A 12,931-nucleotide genomic window follows, 5' to 3' on the forward strand; every position below is an offset into this window, starting at 1 on the left:
CTTATCCAAGAACGTTTATATTGCTCTCAGGATTTATTACGGTACTTCATGAAATTCTAGAAATTAGTACTCTAACACAAAATCAAACCAGTTGAAATAATACTAAATTGTGCAAGGGCCAAGATTGACATGGATAAACATTAATCGATCAGATTCGACATCGTAAAATGTGTGATAATAAATGGGAAGTCAAGTAAAGAATCACAGGTTTTGGGAGAGGGTATGTTCTTGAATGTAATCATTAGACGATATGTAGGATGGACATTTCAAGATTTACAAGAGAGAGTTTATCTTACCTTTATTAATAGATTTTTAATGCCGACCTGTTTTAATGAAGAACTACCAAGCAGAACTACATCCTTCTGAGCATATCTTTCAAACTCCTCAAGGTAAGAGGGGATGACTTCAGACTCCTCGTGGCCTTCGCGACTCTCCCTGGAACTTGCTGGTGCTTCAGAATCCAAAGTCTCTCCCTTGATGCTCTTCTCTGTTTATCACAAGAAGATATCATAGAATTCCACTTGCTCTTGGTGGCTTTAATATTGAATAAATACACAGTAGACTAACCTTTTTCTTTTTCTTATATGAACTAAAGTTAATTTTTTCATAGCCATCTTTTAGTAAATTACTCTCTGTTGAAAGTACTGGGAAATCCCAGAGCCTAGAATAAGTTTAAAAGTTTTAAAAAAAATTACCCAACTTTCTTAATCCTGTAAAGTTTACAAAGAGAGCCAAGTACAGCCGTTCATTAAAACCTTTTTCCCACTTGCCAAATGTATCCTGAAGTATGGACCCTGTGCTTTCTCCACATTAAAATTACATGATGTTTACTTCAACATCTTACCGCTTACTTGTTGTTTTGCTGAAACTAGTTTGGGAGATGAATAGGTTTAGGAAAAGCCTGACCTCTTTGATTCATTTTCCCCAAGTCAGGGTCCCAGGGAACAGGGACTGAGTTCTGCACACACAGAAGTGCTTTCTTTGGGTTGCCTTGTTTATTTGCATAGAACTGCCAGCGTGTATATAAATGGTATGTGTGCTTTGCTTCTCTCTACATCATCTGAAAAGAGCATCATCTACAAAATGTATCTATTCATCTAGCTAGATGCGCCCTGTAAATATAAAATGATCCTCTCACTTCCAATCTCTACAAAATGTTGGAAAGTGAAATATGGAATTTTCCATGCTTTCAGTGCTTGAATTTTAACAAGAAGCTTGACACTTTAACCAAAGAATGAGCATGCTTGCAGGAAGAGGCATATGGGAAGAGCATCCAAGGGTATGAGCTGGGCTTCCTTTGTTCACCAAGTCACTGCATTATCTTATTTAGTCTTCAAACTTTCTAGGTCTCAGCTCATACTCACATGTAAAATAATGGGCAAAGTGCCTGACTTTTCTTAAAGTGCTAAGCAACTTTCGTGAGCCCATACATGTTTTCTGAAGACCTGCTAGGTGCTTCCAGTAAATCTGTGCCTTGGATGGCTTCAAGGGAACCTAGCGGAAAACATTTGTGAGAATTATAGAGACATTATAGGTATAAGCATGTATTACTCAATGTCTAGCACAAAATGTACTCGGTATATTTTTGCTGAGTTGGAAATGAGACTAAACATATAGAGGCCTGACTGATTTAAACAGAATTCATCAAAATTACATAGCAAGGGAAGCAGATGTGGTTCAAGCAATTGAGCTCCCGCCTATGACGTGGGAAGTCCTGGTGCCTCCTGGAGAGGACAAGCAGGACAGCGAGCTAACATGACGGGCTGGCATGGCAAGCTGATGAGAAAAGAGACACAAGAAGGAAAACATAATGAGAGATGCAGCAAAGCAGGGAGCAGAAGTGGCTCAGGTGATTGGGCACCTCCTTCCCACATGGGAGGTCCCAGGTTCAGTTCCCAGTGCCTCCTAAAAGGAAAACAAGCACACAGTGAACAAACATAGCAAGTGCAAACAATGAGGGGGTAAGGAGAAATAAAAAATAATCTTTTTTTAAAAAGTAGCTGGCATGAAAATGAGTTTGTTTTGTTTAGAAAAACAAAAAGAAAGACAGGAAGAAATGAAAAGGTAGGCTGCACAAACTGAAAGTACAAAAAACAGAGGTGAACCCAGTCAGGAATAAGTTCTATTTGGGTATATTCTGTAAATGGGGATCAAAATAGGGCCAACTTTTAGATTTGTCATGAGGTCTAAATAAGTTAATAATTAACAAATTTAGAACAGTGTTAGGAACAGTTTCAGGCACAGAGTAAGCACTCAATTAATATTATTAATAATTAACGATAATATTTTCATTATCTTCATAATCTTCTTCACTATTCTAGGTATAAGCTTATTCAGTATGATCAATAATAATAGTAATACCTAACAATTATTGAACACTCACTAGATGTTGTGTTTTATGTTTTACAAGTAGTAATTAATCATCAAAACGACTCTATGTGGCAGATATAATATATGTGCTCTTGGCAGAAATGGCAAAAAATGGTTAAGAAATTGGCCCAAGGTCATGCAGCTAGTAAATGGGGAAACCTAAACAGAAATTCAATGGAAATTATAAGGAACTACTAGAAGGTTTCACTAGGATCAGTCCTTTTCTCCTCACAGGCACCTTAAGGAGTCATTTTAACAGGAAGATAAAATGATTGTAGACAAACTAAGCACACACTGAGAAAATAACTAAATCAGAATTATTCCCCATAAATTCAAATGCATGTGTTAGGGGCAACTCATCTTTAACGCTTTGGTAAAAACTACAGTGTGGTTCTGGTATAATTTGTATGTGTTAAACTAAGAATTTAGAATTTAGTTTTTAAAAGATTACATATAAGAATGTCTTACTTAAAAAGCCTAACATCTACGTGTAGGAATTTTCATGTGAAGGTAAAAAAATAGCATTCTACTTGTCTTCTATCATCCCAAAGCATTTATTTAAAAGCAAAGTTATAACCTTTTAAAGGACTAGCAGAGAGTCCATGAATTAGGGATCTCAATATGCCACTGTGGAGTTCTGCAATAATAAGTCAACTAAATCAATTTTGCAATTTTGAGTCAAAAATTCTAAACAATTATAAGAACTTTGGCCATAATTACCTTCCCTCAACATTTTGGCAATAATTTAAATATTTGCAACCATCGAAAACACACATAAGTCATCAGGGAATGGTTACATTTAGAAAAGACAGGTTAGCATTTGCAAGAAATCACATCTATCGCTTTACAACTAATTTTAATACAAAAGATTGAAAACAATTGGTCTCTTACCTTGGGGGTCCTCTCGTTCAGACTCATCAAGCAGCTTTATTAAGTGATTATAGAAAATTCTGTCATCAACGTGTAGAGGTGCTAAAAGAACATATTTATGATAACTTTCACATCAGTTAATTTATAGATACACACATGTAACTACTAAAAGACATTATTAATCATCATGGCTATTTACTTATATTGTAGGCCACACATGCAAGGTCTACCCGATGTGCTACCTTCTAGGGAAAAAAAAGCTCTTTATAAATCAATGATAATTGGAAAATGATTTTTAAATGTATATTGAGGGACATGCATAATAGGATATTTCTTCTCTAAGAAAAAAGAATTTGATATTCAATGACTTGTGACATCTATTACACAAGAATCATTTCACAACAAACCATTACGATTTGCCAAAACATTCAATAGAATATATCCATGTTAGATCAAAATGAATGAGTTTTTTTTCATTAGCTACTATCTTTATATCATATTTTTTATGAGGAAGATATGAGAAACCACAAATATAAGTGGTCCTGTATTCTTTCATTTATGATCTTTCAAAATAATAGTAAATACAAGGGCTTCTTAGTCCTTTTGTGAATTTAAAGCAATGAACTCATGACATTACCAAAAAAAAATTAACGATATAAAGAAATCATGCTTCTGAAAGAGGGTTTAAAGGGTCATCCAGGTGGATCTTCTGCCAGTAGATAAAAGCAAACATAAACTACGACAGGTTGGATGACCACATCACTCTTAGAGTTAGAACATGCATACATCATCAAACGTATTCACTCTCCCATGGGAGACAACTAAACTAAACTTCAGTTGTACTTTAACTGTGGTATTTTCAAAAGGGCCCATATAACCTTACTCCTTATCACTTTGCACTCCCTGAGTAGCCCAACTCTGAATATGGCTCCAGATTTGGGTCAGAGATACACTTAGAAAACATAAAAGAGATGATAGTTGATTCTACAACTCATATCTGAACCACCAGCAAGTATTCTAGAAAAGCCTATTAGGGCACACATTTTCCAAGTTAGAAGATCCTGAAAAGTCTGGGTGTCTACATTCTGCCCATACCTGAGATCGTTTGACCATCAGTGTTGGATAAAATCCAATGTAGCCTACATGCAGGGATTTTAAATGATTCCTTGGGAAAGCTTAGGTTTTTGTAGGCTTCTAAGGGCCAACAGAATGGTTGAGAGTATAACGAAGGTCCATGAAGTTAGTAGCTTCTGCTCATCGCATCCTGCAGAAGACTTTTTCATGGATGCGTTGACCTCAAAAATTGGTTTCCTGCCAAGAGCCAGCATTCATCGTCATCCCAAAATCTCAAGATAGGGGAATGAACAATGAACCAAAGTAGACTTATTATTATTCTACTATAGATGTTATTCTAGCAATGGAAGAACTCTTATCATTGATGTAAAGGCAGTGGCCACCAGAGGTTCTGAGGGATGAGAGAGAGAAGAATAGATATAATATGGGACATTTTTGGGACATAAAATTTGCCCTGAATTATATTGCAGAGACAGATACAGGCCGTTGTATATTTTGTCATAACTTTCAAACTTTTGCAGGACGAAGTGTAAACTATAATGTAAACTGTAGACCGTGGTTAGTAGCAATCCATCAATTGTAACCAATGTACACGCTAATGAAGGATGTTGTTAATGTGGGAAAGTGTGGGAGGGACAGGGAGTGGGGCATATGGGAATCCCTTATGTTTTTTATGTAACATTTCTGTAATCTAAATCTTCTTTAAAAATAAAAATAAAAATTCAATAATAAAAAAAGAGCCAGCACACACTTCCTACAATTCCAACAATCAGGGAAACAGGAGAGAGGCCATTCCTGGAAGATTTTTTTTTTTAATTCATTTATTTTTTTATTGCCTTTTTTGTTTTATGATTCACAGATCACATAAAATGTTACATTAAAAAATATAAGAGGTTCCTATATAACCCACTCCCCACCCCACCCCCACTCCTCCTATATCAACAACTTCTTTCATTAGTGTGGAACATGCATTGCATTTGATAAATATATTTTGGAGTATTGCCACACAGCATGGATTATAGTTTACATTGTAATTTACACTCTCCCCCAGTCCATGGGTTATGGCAGGATATATAATGTCTTGCATCTGTCCCTAAAAATATCATCCAGGATAATACCAAGTCCTGAAAATGCCCCCAAATCATTCTTCTTCCCTTTCGCTGCCTTCAGCAACTCCCATGGCCACTGTCTCCACATCAGTGATACAACTTCTTCCATTGCTAGAGTCACAATAGTTCTATAGCAATCTAATCCATATTTTATTCCTCCACCCTGGGGACCCTGCGACGGTGATGTCCACTCCACCTCTAAATTGAGAAGGGCTTAGATCCCACATGTTTGATGGATGTGATTCTCCAATTGCAGTTATACACTCTCTCAGTTTCCTGGTGTGGCTGACCATTCTCACCTCCCTGTTAGCTGGCCTGGTAAGTCCAACAAACTGGAGAGTAAGTGTTATAATTCTGCTGAGGCTCAGAGCCCAGCTGGCACATGGCCAGTGCAGAGATTCAAGTCTCCTGAGTATACACCAACCCCAGAGCCAACCACAGGTTCAGTAAAAGTGACAGAAAAGGCACATGTAGAGAGGTCACATCTGAGTCTAACTCCATCACAATCAAGAACACAAATTCCAAACTAAGGGAGTTCTGAGTTCCTAGATGGGGGAGCTCTGTCACACTCACCAATGGAACAGCAACAATCCCCCAAGTGCAAGGGCAAAGACCAGTGAAGAAGGATGGTCCAATGATGGGCCCTTGATACTGGTGATTATGCTTAGAAGCCTGTGTGCTTGAAATTTCAGCTAGGCCTAGAGCTGCAGGGTGCCTAAGAGTTACCTCCTGAGAGCCTCCAAGTTGCTCAAATGTGGCCACTCTCTAAGCCAAACTCAGCAAGTAAATGCATTACCTAGAAGATATTTTGAAGACTATTAGGCAATTATGATTGTTTAAAGCTATATGGACTCCAGAAAAGTTAATTCATTCTCATGGGTATAAACTTATTATAAGTGGAACATTTTGATTAAGGTACTTTAGTTAAGTCATAGCCCAGGGTGGTTCTTAATCCTCTTACTGGAGTCCTTTACAAGAGAATGAAATTAAGACGAAGAGAGAGAAAGCCCAGAAGCAAGAAACTGAAAGTAATAAAACCCAGAAGAGAAGGGAGAGACCAGCAGACACCACTGTGTGTCTTGCCATGTGACAGAGGATCCCAGTAGCTCTGGCAGCCAGTTTTGGGAAAGAAAGCATCACCTTGATAGTACCTTGATCTGGACATTTTCACAGCCTCAGAACTGTAAGCTTGTAAACTAATAAATTTCCACTGTTAAAAGCCAACCCATTTTATGGTATCTGCATTTTGGCAGCTCTAGCAAACTAGAACAGAAAGCACAAACCTCAGTTTCTCTAAGTAGGAGCAGCTACAAAATGCATAAAGTTTACATATGGCTCATAAAAGAATCTTAATTTGAAGTTAACATTGAGCAATAACACATGTATAGACGGGAAATTCTCTGCAGACGTAATAAAAACCCCACTATAAAGAGTTGATAATTCTGACAGAGACCAAAGAGGGTTACAGATGAGAATACATAAACTAATTTAGAATGTCAATAATTAGAATAAGCAAACTCACAGTGTCAGAAACTAGGATATAGGTTTCCAGGGTTGGAGGGGAGGGAGGGAATGGGAAATTAACTATGTAATTTCTATTTGCGTTGATGAAAAGTTTCAGTAACGGATGGTGGTGATAGTAGCACAACATTGCAAATAAAATTAAAGGACTGAATTATGTATTAGAATGTGTTCAAGAAGGAGAAATTTTAGATTATATATATGTTACTAGAATAAAACTTTAAAAAAATACAGAACTGTACAATACAAAGAGTGAACCATAATGTAAACCATAGACTCTAGTTTTTAGTACAATTATTAAAAGGTTCTTTCATCAATTGTCAACAAATGGACCACACTAATGTAAAGTGTTGATAATAAGATATTATATGGAAACTCTGGATTTTATGCAGGCTTTTTTGGTAAACCTACAACTTCTCTACTAAAAAATAAAAAAGACAAACCAAAGGTAAATGAGATTAATACTTGGACACCATATGTGGGAGAGAGGCAGCATGACACAAGTTTGGTATCAGCCCAACGTGGGTCCAAATCCCAGTTCTGCCACTTACTAGCTCTGTAACTTCGGGGCAGTTTCTTAGATTCACTGAGCGTTAATCTCTTTGCCCATAAAATGGTGTGGTTGTGTAAGTTAACAAGGTAACATGTAAAGCACCTAACTTGCTGCCTGGCCCAGAGTGGGCACTCATCAAAGGGTAGACACCACTATTCGTTCGTTTATTGTGAACCACTTAGTAACTGAGCTGGACAATTTTCCTGTTGTTTAGCTTGTCACTCTGAACTAATTTTTGTTTTCTTTATGAACTATTGAGTTATAAGCATCATAGGAGAAACCAGAATTCAATGGATCTCATCAGCCATTGCTATGGCAGTTCTGGTCCCTCAGGTAGAAAGACCAGGCGGTGATACTTCCCAATGATGCTCCAAAAAGACTCATTCCTGGAGGCTCAAACAGGTTATATAACACAGAAACCAAGGCAAGAGAACGCCGCAGCCACGATTTGAACAATGCAGGGGAAAGAGAACAGTTGGAGCTGCAGACTGCTGGAACTCTGAGTCCCACCCCTTGCTTGCTAAATCCGTGTGATCTTAAGGAAGACTTAATCTTCCTAAGCCTCTTTCTTCATCTTTACGTAGGAAGAAGAACATCTACTTTGGAGGGGTTTGTATTGATCAGAGTGACTGTATCAGCCCAACTCACTCCTTAAGCATCAGTAAGTAATAATATCAAATGTTTACAGGTTTGCCAAGTGCCATGTACTACACTCAGCTTATTACTTTACATTCATTTACTCATTTATTCGTTAATTCAACAACTATTTACTGAGCACCTGCTCTGTGCCAGTCTCTGTGCTAAGCCCGAAGAATTCATTGGCGAACAAGGTAGACATGTGTTCATGCCTCTTTGTTCTAGGCAATGGGCTAAAAGGGAAGAAACACATTTCACAGATCATTATACTAGTAAATATTTTCTTGAGCATTGTGATGAGATCTATAAAGGAGGAATACAGGAAGACATCACCTCTATTAGTCAAGGGAGTTGAAAAACAACATTGACATGGAGCCTTTGGGAAGAAAGGGCACTGGCCAGGTGAGGAAGGAGAGGAGGCATGCCCCAGCCCAGTGGAGGGTCCTGGGTCAGGAAGGAGCTCCACGTTTATAAGGAACAAAAAAGAAGCCCAGGGAAGTGAACTTGGCTCAATGGATAGAGCATCTGCCTACCACACGGGAGGTCCAGGGTTCAAACCCAGGGCAAGGAGTGTGCCCCATAAGGAGAGCCGCCACACACACAGAGGGCTGACATAACAAAAAGAGACACAGATTCCCGGTGCTGCTGACAAGGATACAAGCAGACACAGAAGAACACACAGCAAATGGCACAGAGAGCAGACAACTGGGGGAGAAATAAATAAAAATAAATCTTTAAAAAAAAAAAGCCCAGTGTGGCCCGAGCTCGGTCAGCAAGTGGGAAGGGACCTGAGATGAGGCAGGAAGGGATAATGGTTTCTACCCTGAAAGCAGTGGCATCAGTGAGAGGGCTTGAATAAGGGAGCAGCTAGAGTAGATTCGACCTTTGAGACCATCGCCGTGTATGCTGTGGAAGATGGATGGAAGGGAAGCCAGAATGGATGGAGAACTAGATGCATATTCACTGCCTTTGACAATCAGAATGGGCAAGAGAGAAAAGAGGGAGGGAGGGAAAGAAGGAGGGAGGAGTGGAATGACAGGAGGGAGAGAGAGAGAGAGAGAGAGAGAGAGAGAGAGAGGGAAGGGAAAGGAAGGGAAGGGAAGGGAAGGGAAGGGAAGGGAAGGGAAGGGAAGGGAAGGGAAGGGAAGGGAAGGGAAGGGAGAAGAGGGAGGAGGGGAAGAGAAGGAAGAAGAGGAGGGGAGGGGAAGGGAGGAGAGGGAGAGGAGAAGGGACCTGAAGTTGCTGGTAGTACCTGATCCTAGACCTCGCAAAATGTCCCCCTTTAAAGTTTATTTATAAGGTTTCTGAAAATAGGACCCTGTAAATAGGTGTCCTAAAATTAATGCCCCTGGTGAACCTAGCAGTTCAACTTAAAGTCAATTAGTCATTGTAGGATTTTAAGGGAAGTTAGATTATGATGTGGGGAAGTTAACACATCCAAAATCATCATTATCAGAGAGTCACTAATTATCACCCCCCCCAAATTTGCAAATTTCTGATGTAAAATCATAGCACTTGATAATAGTGTCCAAAAATGCAGTTCATCTTATAGTAACTATAGTTTGACCTTCACAGTCCTAGTATCTGGTAGGATTAAGTTTATGAGCTAATGTGAAAGTACAAGATTGTACACTTCATTGGTTCATTGGACAAATACATGTCCTGTACTTCTTAGGGGGTTCTAGCTGCTGGAGATACAGCAATGAACAAACAAGGCACATGTAGTCCCCTCCCACACGGCGTTTCCATTATATTCTATCTTCTTGATACCATAGGCTAGGTAGAGGCTTAGCTGTAAAGAGTGTGCATTTTATACTGCTGTTCATGAAAGCACTCTAAAAGTGGTAAGAATATATACCAAACTGATGTTTTAATAGTCACATTTGGCTCACTGCACTTCTTTTTATGTCATATGAATATATACCGTCCTAGGTTGGCAAAACTTAATTTATCTCAGAGAGGATTTAGGAGAGTGGAAGAAAATTTTTTTTCAACCAAGAGTTCTTAATACACAGGGGGAAAAAAATAATTGAGGATAAAATGAAACGACAAAGCTTCTTGACTACTATAAGGGAAGAAGAAATATGAAGCGTTCTACTTGTCCAAAAAGCAGGGCATAAAAAACTTTTTCTAGTAAATATAATAATAGGAATATTTCAGTTAATGTCAAACTGCAGGGAGAGGGAATGAAAGAAAAACACGAGAAAGAAATGGGAAAAGGAAAGATGAAAGAAGGAAAAGAAAAAGTAAGGACATAGTTAGAAGAAAATGGGAAATGCAAAACGAAACAGTAGTAAGGGGACTTGGGGAGAAACACATTTGCTGGATGAGGGGCCTCGTCTCCTCTTGTTCAGCGAATGCTAATGTAGATTGGACTGATTTGCCTGTTCTCAAAGCAGGTCTCCAACTCAACTTCAGGAAGTAGACAATAATTACTGACTGGAGGAATAGAAAAGGTGACCAAAGATAGTTTATTTTATAAACCTTACCGGGAGCCGAACCTGTCTCTCAAGTCAGATTTTGGTTCAAGTGAGAAAGGAGTTTGATAGAACCAAGAAGTGTATCATTTAGAAAGCAGGGGAGCAGAAGTGGCTCAAGCGATTGGGCCCCCACCTACCACATGGGAGGTCCCTGGTTCAGATCCCAGTGCCTCCTAAAGAAGACAGCGAGCTGGCGCCAAAGGCAGGCTTGCCAAGCTGACACAACAGGAAACACAAGAAGAAAAAACATGAGAGACACAACAAAGCAGAAAGTGGAGGTTCTCAGCACCTCCTAAGGAAACTGAGCAAGACAACAAGTTAACACAGTGGGCAGGCACAGCAAGCTGATGCAGCAAGATGACGCAACAAGAGACATGGGGAGGGAAAACATAATGAGACACAACAAAGCAGGGAGCAGAGGTGGCTCAAGTGATTAGGCACCTGCCTCCCACATTAAAATTTCCAGGTTTGGCTCCCAGTGCCTCTCAAAGAAACGAGGAAGATGAGCATACACAGCAAGTGCAAACAAAAAGGGGGGTGGGAGAAACAAATTTTTTACAAATCTTTAAAAAAAAGAACATGGGCCTAGGTAATGGCACCAAGCTGCTTACGGTGGCATCAAATGAAAGCAGATCCCTGCTTCTTTCATCTAACCAGCTTGCTGTCCTTGATCAAAAATTACCTTCACTGCCCATCATGTTGTTAGTGGTTAAAACTTACCATTTAATTTGTAAGCTGCAAAATCTAAACGGAACTGCATGTGTGATCTTTGTCACCTCATTTTCATGAATGGAAAAGAATATTCTGACACAAAAATTACATACTTAATTCTAGCTCACCCTCTCTGCTGACCTCCATCCCACACTGCCTTGGGTTTATTTCCTCATCCATCAGTGGGTCAAAGTAATTTCTGCTGTATTCATTTCCTGTGGAAAGTACATGAAGTAAGGGTCAGTGATTATTAGAAGCACATGAACCAAAATGTTAATTTTGAAATCGACACCAGCACAGAAGGGCCATTTTAGCTACTTTATAAGCTTAATTTTTTTTACAAGTCTTCCCGGCCTCCCTTTTTTGTAATTATCGTCTTGCAAAAGGTCAGAAAAGGTAATTTGAGAAACAAGTTCATGCTATCTTTCTGTTGCTAAAAAATTAATGAGAAAATTATCAAATGTAGACTTTAGAATAATTTAAGCCAAATTGTTTTAAGAATATACTCCAGAAATGGACTTTGTTGGAAATAGTGATATTTAGAATTCACCAAAGACTCTATTTCCTTACTTGTGTTTCAACAAGTACATCGAGTTGTTGTGTCTTCAGCCAACTTAATATTTAATTATGGGAAACTATAGCAATAATTCCATGTTGAGTGTGAATGAGAGAAGAGAAGAGAAGAGAAGAGATGAGAAGAGAAGAGGCCTGCTTACAAATGTCTTGTGTTATGTCACCTTAAGTAACACAAAGGAAAGGAACAAATGATTTAACTAGAAATGTTTTTTCAATATCCATGGACAATTTCAACAATGCAAACCAAAAAATCTCACTTCACTTTGCCTCCTTACTCCTTCCTTATCCTGATAACTAAGCTGCAGCATTGGGTTTAGTTTTGTAATAGAAAAAAAAAATAGTCTGTTGTCAATTTTCCAAATCTAGTTTCATACTTCCTGCAGGCTGAAATGTATATGTCTGCTCCTAGTAATTTGCATTCAGCAAAATGTAACATATTCTGACTATAACTCAAGTTGTCTAAAACACTGTAAAAGAAATAAAGCATTGTGGACTAAAAACAACAATAACTTTTAAAATATTGCTCAGAATGAAGGGTAAATACATGCCAGGTATGCTGTGATACTCCATGGTATATTTGTTTTAGGATCAAAAACAATCCAAACAGCAGCTCCCTTTCCAAGGCTAAACGAAATTTTGATATGAACCTAGGTTTTCATTTATATTTCTGGACTGGCATAGTTTTGCTGTCAGTTGCTGTTCTGTCAATGCAGTAAGTTCAAGAACTGAGTGTCTACTTTACCTTGAGGTCTCAATAAAGAAAAAATAAATGAGTTTCATTTTTGTTACTTTATCTGTCAACAACCACTAGGTTGGTATGAATCTTGGCAGTGTGTAACGGAAAACCTGTGTGCTACAATAACATTGCCATGCTACTTCACTCATTGTAATTGTTTTTGCTTTGTTTTTTTCTTTTTGTCCTCTCTCACAAAGCACTGTGATACTCTAGGTATACTCTTCCATAGTCTGGCAAAATAATTCACCAATATTAATACAAAAATGGTAAGTGTATTCCCTTATTAAATTGCCAC

This window comes from Dasypus novemcinctus, chromosome 22 (assembly GCF_030445035.2).
Source record: "Dasypus novemcinctus isolate mDasNov1 chromosome 22, mDasNov1.1.hap2, whole genome shotgun sequence".
NCBI lineage: Eukaryota > Metazoa > Chordata > Mammalia > Cingulata > Dasypodidae > Dasypus > Dasypus novemcinctus.